General features: G+C 35.8%; 1 protein-coding gene across 3 annotated transcripts in view; it reads left to right on the top strand.

The window, feature by feature from the left end:
* The first annotated feature begins 4,034 nt into the window (after positions 1-4,034).
* Mctp (multiple C2 domain and transmembrane region protein) overlaps positions 4,035-9,205 on the top strand; it is a 30,761-nt gene continuing 25,590 nt past the window's right edge. Inside the window, exon 1 of one of the 3 annotated variants that reach the window (XM_018030420.2) lies at positions 4,035-4,203. The gene's annotated coding sequence lies outside the window, so the exon portion shown is untranslated. Of the gene's footprint in view, positions 4,204-4,226; positions 4,570-9,205 lie in introns of those variants that run through there. The other 2 variants (XM_018030421.2, XM_026816560.1) reach the window with 2 other exon arrangements.

Below are 9,205 nucleotides of genomic sequence, written 5' to 3'. Positions count from 1 at the left end.
TTAATATAATATTTAGTAATTGTTAAAAGTTCAATATTTTGTCACTGTTTTTATGTAAGAGTTTATACAACCTTAACAAATTAGGATAGGATTTCTTTTAATTATTAGCTGCAGAATTTTATTATATTATTCAAATTCGCACTTTTTACAGAAAATTTCTTTTTATTATTTTTTTCACAGGGCATTTAATTGTATACGTTTAGCGTTAAGAACTCAGTATCATTTTTTTTTATTATTCGCTGTAAAGCTTTATTGCACTGTGCGAGTTCGTTGCACTAGCCCTAAAAAAGGGAAAGATTAAGAGACAGGGGAAAAATGTATAACAGGTAACGGCGGGGTCTTTGTAGTTTTTTCAACACACAACGATTCGAGGACTTCCGACACGTTTATGCGTAGAGGCAATCGATCTGAGGTTCTATTATTAAGCCAGACTCGATTATCCCGGACGATAATCTCGCGAAGTAGGCTAGCGTGTTTAATTATTTAATAATAGACCATCAATGAGTTTTATATTTTGATACGTGAAACCGTGTAGTCAATCTGCATACCGTGTATGCCGATCATATTTTTTGTACTGAAAACAATGGTCAATTTTTCTTGTAAATTCACAAGAACTTCCTTTAATGCGAGGACATCGTCTCTTTTAATTTAAGTCACGAATTTGTATATAACTTATAACTTTGTATGTACTGTTACGTCTGTACGTATGTGTAATGTTATAATTGTATGTATGTGTATTATTATAATTGTATAATTGTATGCACGTGTGATATTATATTTGTACATAATTGAATTCAAAAGTATTTAAAGAGTATCAAAGTTCGATATACATATGTATGTATATTTGTATCACAGTCTCCCGTTTTATCATCGTTGTTGTCTTCATCTTACAATTAGCCCGCAACATAAAAGAAGAGAGCTATCATTTGCATTACGAAGTCTCGTTAATTTTGTACGACACGTATTACGATTTTTTTTTTTTATAGTAATCATAACATTGCGTATCGGTGATGATAAGACGCTTCCGATCTTCTTTTAAGGGCTTCGTTTCAGGGATTACCTTCGACACTATCGTAGACACCTGCGATCTGCGTCTCACAATCACTTATGTAATTGGTGGGATTAAATGCAAAAGTTGCTGTTGTGCCAATTGAAAATCATGAAGCACTTTTTTGAGTAGTAAAATATTATTGGTAGCTTTACTTTAATGTTAAATAATTAACAATTAGGAAAACCGATACGCTTGTTGTAATAAAAAATGTTATTATGTATGCATAAGACAAATGAAAGGAATTATCTGATCATAATTGTTTCAATTTTTTAACTATATTTAGTGAAGTTCATTTTACTCTTTATTTCTTGGGATTCCAAACCGGAAGTGTTAATAAAAATGGCAACGAGCCTCCCCTTCCTTTGCATTTAATTCTGTCAAACCCGTCGCATGTATCGTTTTCATAAAATTGTATTAGATAATCTCAAAGACTCGACATTTTTCGTTAAATGTTGTTATGTCATAATTGGCTGACGTTTACAGTGAACGAAAGCGTGGCCGCGTTCCAACTGCGGCTGTGAACGTCGCGAGTCAGCTCCCAAACAGGCTTAACGACGTAAACTCAAAAATATGGTTGTGCATGTCGATTGAACAGGCTTACAAGCATTTGTGGAGCAGCAATTTTTTATCAGATTACACTGGGGGTGAGAATGTAAGGTTTGAACGTAACCCAGAGCGCGCTGACTCGCGACGCATTCATCTTTGTCGGTAATTCAGGGTCTGAAATATTGACTTCCGTTTGAAGCAATGTTACAATCGTTAAACCTCGATATTAAATAAATATTCGATGTCTGTGATTTTAGAAATTTAAACGTGCATCGCTGTTTGTAAGTCTTGAGACATGGCCTGGTTCAGTATTTAAAAAGTCTGATATTTCATGTTACAATCACGCTTATGTCGTAAGACTTAGGAACAGAGGTGTGCGTACATAAACTCGTTGTTGAACGATAATACGTGTTCTAAAACTTTTCTGTGATATAGGAATGGTCTGACGATCATTGATCTTAATAAATTGGGTGTGAATTGAATGTTTAAATGAGCTCATATCAGTCTTTGCAGGGGCGGATTAAAGGACGGGCAGGCAGCCTCGGACCCCAATATCCAAAGGGCCTCGCGAGTTGGAATAAAAAAATATATTGTGCACACATAATTTCAATTATGCGTGAAGCAAAATTTATAAAACCCCTTAAGTGGGACGCACATTCATTTTAGTCTCGAGCCTCGTGAATCTTTAATCCGGCCCTGAGTCTTCGAATTCTCTACCTCTACAAAGATTTGTAAGACGTAAGGGATGTAATACAACAAATACTAAATGTAACTTACAGACAACAGGACGAATACACGTAAAGTTATGTTGATTTAATTTCAGCTTGTTATTTTAACAAAGGAATTAGAATAGAAGGAAACGTGTGCAATCGCGTGCGAACAGAGGTGCAGATCATCTTCCTAATCATCTTAATGTGCTCTAAAATTAATTAATAAAAAGAGACACCGTACACGGATTTTGCGCGTATTATGAGATTCTCATTAGGCAAATAGAACCCATTTTGTGAGAGTTCTACAAGAATCTAGTTCTAACAAAAACTTTTTCCTTTAGTTTATGAATAAAACTGCAGAGTTTTCATGCAACGCACGTCATGTACTAGACATTAAAGTGTGCGAGAATATTAAAAAATTTATGGCAATGGCTTAGTTGTAAACTGTGAAACATGAAACTTCGAGCTTGTAAATCGGGAAGAAGATCGCTCGTAACCTGTTTTCCCAGTTTTCGAATGTTGTTTGTTCAATGTTGTCGAAGTTCAAATTGTGGAAAGAGTATTTGCAGGATAATCGAATTTTAAATTAGATGCAATGATAAATGAACCACTCCGTAAGTCTACAAGTTTTAAAAAAGTTTTTCTAAATACATATTTTTATGTATTTCCAAGTTTATTCGGTGAAGCGTGACATTATCTTTTCATTCAATGCATGTGAAATGACTTGGGACCCTCGGAAGGTTGTTCGCTAATAGGAAATGGTTCTCCACGATCAAGCCCGTTCCACTTGATTGTTCTTCCCTCCGTTCTCATAAGCGTCAGTTTTTTCAAAAGACTAGAATTGGTCCTCCTGACAACACGTTGGCGCCTTTTCGTCGTGCGTTCGCCATCGTTCACGGAAGCGTGCATGTGCATAATACTTAGTGATGGCATTGATCCCCCACGCCACTTGCCCCGTCAACATCCCTTTACAAGAAAGAAGAAAATTGTGGTCGCTTTATGAGTGTTTAGAGACTTGTTGATTTTTTTAAGCTCAGTTGCGTGTCCATTAACAGAATTAGTTTAATGTTGGGGTGTAGGCTCTGAGAAGTTTTTTCTTCAATTTTAGTTATGATAAAAATTTTCGTGATATACAGTAGCTACAGAAAATCCTTTCTTCCTATTTTCATCAGATTTGTTGGTTTTATAAATCATTATTTAAAAAGTTCAGCATCTTATTTTCTTCATCTGAATTATATTTTAACAGACTGTATGCACTTTGCCTATTTAATTCTTTATAAAATATTGGCTGCCAACTTCTTATTATGTTATAAAAGTTGTAAAATGAAATATCATTATCCCTGTCCAAGCTAAGGATGTCGAAGGGATCGAAGTAACTTACAGCCAGGCTTCCAACTGACCATCATATTCCTAGCTAATTCCCAGAACTCATCAATTTCTTCTGTGTCATAAAAAGTTGCAGTATAAAAATGATTATCTCCGATTAAGCTTAAGGGGACGTCGAAGGGGTTGGAGCAACCCCATGGAAGGTTCAGTCGGAGCTATCGCTATCGACTTCGTATCTCCGCCTTTCGCTCGTCGACGGTGGTTCGTTTCGTTTGGGTCGATAGAGGCTCTCCTCTCTCCGTTACTCTCGTGCATTTTCCTCGTTTCACAGGCAACCCCTACCCTTTGAACGTCGGAGCCGAGAGGTAGGGTAGGAGTATCCGAGCAAGATGGGGAATTGCGAGTTCTGTCAGTGGCCTCTCGGACACGGAAAGCGTCGGGTTTGCGGACACGGTGGTGGTGCGTCCCGCGTTTAGACTCACAGTGAACCGTGAGTCTCGCTCGAGTTATTTTTCACGCTGTTCTCGATACACGAATCAAATTTTTGTTGTGCCCGACTGCGGTCACAAGGTAACTCGCCCTGACGTTTAAACTGCATGACTGAGTGGTGGATGTTCCTCGACTAATTACACGTATACACTGCACATTTCCATACGAAACGAAACATTTTTTGTTTTTACTCTCCGGGGGTGGTTCGTTGGTCAGCGAATAAGTGAACGAGAACGGGCCAAAGAAGATTAGGGAAATTGGGGTACGAGGTCGGCGAAGGATACGGTGCACTATAATAAGATGAAGACTTGTTAAAGAGATTGATCAAATACCCGAGTGAGTAATTGATTAAGACGGGAAAGGGCCTGCAGGATTTTTTTATTGGAAAGTGCAACGGGGTACGTGATACGCGAGCTTAACGCTGAGGGTTCTCGCTAGCCAATCAATGTAAGTCCACGTTCAAACAGGCTGCCACATCGTAAAATTCAATTACGATAAATTGTAACAATTATTATTAGACGAAGACGAATGATATTTGTTTGCATATTAATGCAACGAATAATCTCACTCTTTATTCAGTTTTCTTAAAAACGTATTTGTACAAGCGTTTTGCCCAGCAGTAACAAGAATCGTATGGAAAGCAATTAAGATAAAGACCTCTTAAAAACGTTTCTACAAAAGCATCGGTATTTATTTTAATGCTCTTTACTCGCTTTTCCTACAAATACATATTTGCATAAACGTTTTCCTCAGCATTAATAAGAATCTTGTAAGCAGCAGTCAAGACAAAAAATCTTGTAAAAAATTATTCATGTGAAAGAACACACCTACATGTACAATAAGAAAATAATACAAGCTTCTCAAGGGGATTAGGAAAAGCAATTAAGACGAAAATGTCCTAGAACATTAAACACGTTATTCACATGCAACGATACGCACGTGCGATAAGAAAAGAAACGAGACCGTGTAATAAAGTAATCCGAGATTCTAATAAGAGGAATGGAAGAAGTATTGGAAGTTTGATCGAGAATGAAACTTCTCGTTGTATTTCATCGGGAAAAGTTTCGGGGATCGATCGGGAAACAGTGGGAAATTCGGTCGAGGTTCGAGAGGACCGGTATTGTGTCGAGAATCTTATTAGGCTGTCCGTGTTTATTTGATAAAAGCAAACAACCGGGGACCTTCCTACTGTTCAAGGAAGCTCGCATCAGCGAACGGAAGATGATTATGGAACCGGACGTTACGTTACTTGCCACGTAAAACCGGCATACGTGCAAACATTACCGTGTAAAACGCGATTAGTTCTTATCGCAGCATTAACACATTTAAGTAGTTATAAACATGCCTCGTTTCTGCCTTTGCCGTACGCCGTTAGAATTTTTAACAGCCATTTACTATCCAATTCTAGGAATTCTCGAAGCCCGTTTTGTATTGATTATACATTGAATTCTTCATTTAATCTCACAATTGTACGGTAGAATTTCAATAATTCCTTCGAATTTATTCTCAATGCATTTCAATAACCATTTTCAAATTTAATTATCATAGTTTAATTGTATGTATTTCGACACTTTCATTTTTCTATATAATATGAATATAATGCATAAATTATAATTTTTTTCATTCTTTCCTTGATTTTCTTTATTAGAGAACATTAATTAAGTTGACATTGATTAATGAAGCTCCAATGTATTATAAATAAATGAATTCCCGTGATGATTGCACTAATTAATTTGTGAGATACATGAAGCATCAAAGAGTAAATAAGCTTTTAAATCTCACATCAATGTAGACATAAATTATTTCCCACAACAGATTGCTATGTTTAATTATTTTCTTAAGATCAATGATAAATCTAAAAGCTCGTAAAAGACGGATTAAACGTTTCTTTCGGCCAGTGGAGCGTCGTTTTTACAACGTTGCTGTCTTCCAACGTAGGGAAATTATGCTTTGATTAAAATTCCAATTTGTACCCCTTAATAGATTCCCGGGCAAGTAGTGCAGACAAGGAATATTAAGCGAAAAGACACTGAGGCGGAAACGAATATAATATGGTAAACGGACTGCTGAATAAGTTTCACTGTCAGAAACCCGACATCTCCTCTCAAACGTGGCGTGCGAGAATTTGCACAATAAAATTAAGAGCGACGCTCGGGACGAAGAATTTCAAGCTTGAAAAGAACGCTGGTTACTTGGAGCACAAAAACGACAAATTGTTGAGAAATTCTTCCTTGCTTTTCTTAAATTTCTTATCGTCCTAGGAATTTTCTTTTACAAACAGAGTTTCATGTTTGATTTATTCAGAGACTAGAACAGTTTTAATAGTTGTAAACAGTGGGGAGTAATCTTGATAGGCGAATAAACTTGATCAAGAGGGTAAACTGTTTCTCTAGCAAACACGTGATTCACTTGTAGATTGAAAGGGGTAGGTCGTCGATGGATAGCACTCTAATTGAATGAGGGCTGGCAATTTGTTGTAAATTTCAAGCAATATCAATGAATGCTCAAATCTTATTCAGTACAGAGTAATATCATTATAAATATAAAAAATTGTAACAAACAAGTTGTCAGAATATTAAAAACATTAAATATGTATTTTAAACGAAGGACAATCATCCACGGCTCACAGTATAGAATTTAAAACACTTATACACGAAACAACTATTTCTAAAGAAATTTGCATCACACCATTTATCAAGTCTTGCAGGAAGTAGGCATTCAACTTCACAGAATATAAGTTCTCCTGTGCATCCTTGGGATTGATTGAACCGGTACGGAAATTGGTACTCGACGTTTTCTTTTCAATCTCAGTTCAAATTCAGTCAGAATTGTGGAGTCTAATCGGAAACTTTTATTACTCGCTATCTGTTAATCAATCGAACTTCCGTCGACCTCAACACCTTCCCATCGGGTATTTACCACCACGACATTATAGCAAACGAGTTTCTGAATTGATAGCGGAAACGTGGAGGTTTTAGTATTCTGAGAACAAAACTTATTGCTGATTTACGGCTGATTCGACCAGCCGCAGTGATATTTTCTAATAAAAAGAGGGCAACTAAATGATAGTGATATAAGAGTACTTTTATCAAATAAAAGTACGTGAAAGACTTGTTGAAGAAATAATTTTGTCATAAATAAAAATAGTTGCTAACTGTTTCAAAACAGTGATAAAATAATAAAAGGTTTTGGGTTTTAAAAATGGATCGCACAATTGGTTCCTGGGGTAGCAAACACATATACGATAGCATAAAAGCGAACTGTTCGCTAATACATGTATGTGTACATATACATACAGTGAGTTTCATGTAAATTCGTACATATATCAGATCTGAATAACCTTTTCAATATTGGATCGAACAGCTTAATATTCTTTGGGGTGTTAAAAGGTTTAGTTTACTATATTATGTATAAGAGAAACTTTAAAGAAATTGCTATTCGTCGAAATCTTGAATAAGAAGTTAAAGGACATGTTTTTTAACTTTTGTATATGAGTCTCCGATAAAAATTTGGAACATGCTTTTTGCAAATTTACATATACGGAAGTTAATATGCATGTACATTGTTTAAGAATACTAAGTTGTTTCGTCAAACATAAAAATATGTATTCAGTCGTAAAATGGGTATGAATATACATGGGACTCAGTGTGTTTATCAAAAGGATCGATTTGGGGAATGCATGATGCACGGCAAACCAGTTTTTTTTTTGCTAAATTTCTGCTTTGTAAATGTCACTTTAGAGATCTGTGCTGTTTTTTACGCGTTTTCGCGATTATGAGTATTGCCAGAAGAAGTACGCACGAATTAGTTTCACGTAACAGCAACTGTGCGTATTTTTCTTTCAGCTCGTTTTTTTATTTGGCTAACTAATATCTGGTTGCATTCTGTATTTTATTATACAATTCGTAAATGTAATTTAATTATCAAATCAATCGAATTATTAAGTAAATCACTCCTTATTACCCGATAATGGAATTATGAATAGAAATCCAACTGAATATACAAATCTGATACCATAAATTATTCATTCCACATACGACTTTGCCAAGTTCGATTAAAAATTTACAATTTTGATACAAAGAATTGCGCAAACGGAATACACAACATTTCCGAAAGAAATTTCTCTTATTAATCGCCTAACGTTTGAAATTCATTTGTATATTACAAACGATAAATTACGAACATAAATTGAACACATTCGACTCCCAATACGTTGCATCAATCACAGATGTATAGACACATTAATTAGATATTGATTGAATGATTATTGGCAAAATTCTTACTAATTGGTAATTGATACAAATTACTGTAGTCTTGTTATTTTTCGATACATTTTATTAATAACGATTGATCAATTCAATCAGTGGTCCATTTCAACTTTACATAGTAGAAAGAATCGGTGGCACTAGTTTGATTATCGACACGACTGTCGCAATTGGGTACCAGAATTGTTCAACTGAGCAGAGAGCTCCGGCAGCTATCATGCATTAATTAAATACGCGAGCAGAAGTGGAGCAACTGCGCGAAGACCTGGCCCACATACACTTCATTATTTCGTTTGACTGCTTCCAGGTAGAAGCAAAAGAGGCTGTATGAATGCAGCTTCTCAATCGATCTCCTCCATCCCTCCTAGTTCTTTCGTTTCGCATTGTCTGCAAAAGTGAACTCCCAAGTGCTATCAAAGTCCTGGACGAATCTCAGGAGTCGAACAGAATCTTGATTCCGTGTTAACGTACGGACCGAGTTAAGTGTCATGTCGGCCAACGTGTTAAAGTCTTAAACGCGAGAGATTATCGATTACTTCGAATCTGACCTTATTTGGCTTCTAAGTTGTATTTTGCCTATTAGTTTATTAATGATTCAGGTTCATTTTACCTAAAATATTTTTCAAATTCATACTTGAAAACATTTTATGAATTTCCTCAGTACAGCAAATCGAGATCAGCACTTAATTTCTAATTGCAATTTAAGATTCACTTAAGGATGTATTGGCTATACAGTCAATCCCAAAAGATTATGTACCTTAGAAAAAGGTACTGACGTCCTCTACAAGAAAGATTTTATGTATTTTTCTTCTAATTCG

Source organism: Ceratina calcarata, unplaced genomic scaffold (genome assembly GCF_001652005.2).
Source record: "Ceratina calcarata isolate Rehan_Ccalc_2016 unplaced genomic scaffold, ASM165200v1 scaffold525.2, whole genome shotgun sequence".
NCBI lineage: Eukaryota > Metazoa > Arthropoda > Insecta > Hymenoptera > Apidae > Ceratina > Ceratina calcarata.
Note: the sequence above shows the minus strand (reverse complement) of the source record. Positions and strands in the feature narration are given on the sequence as shown.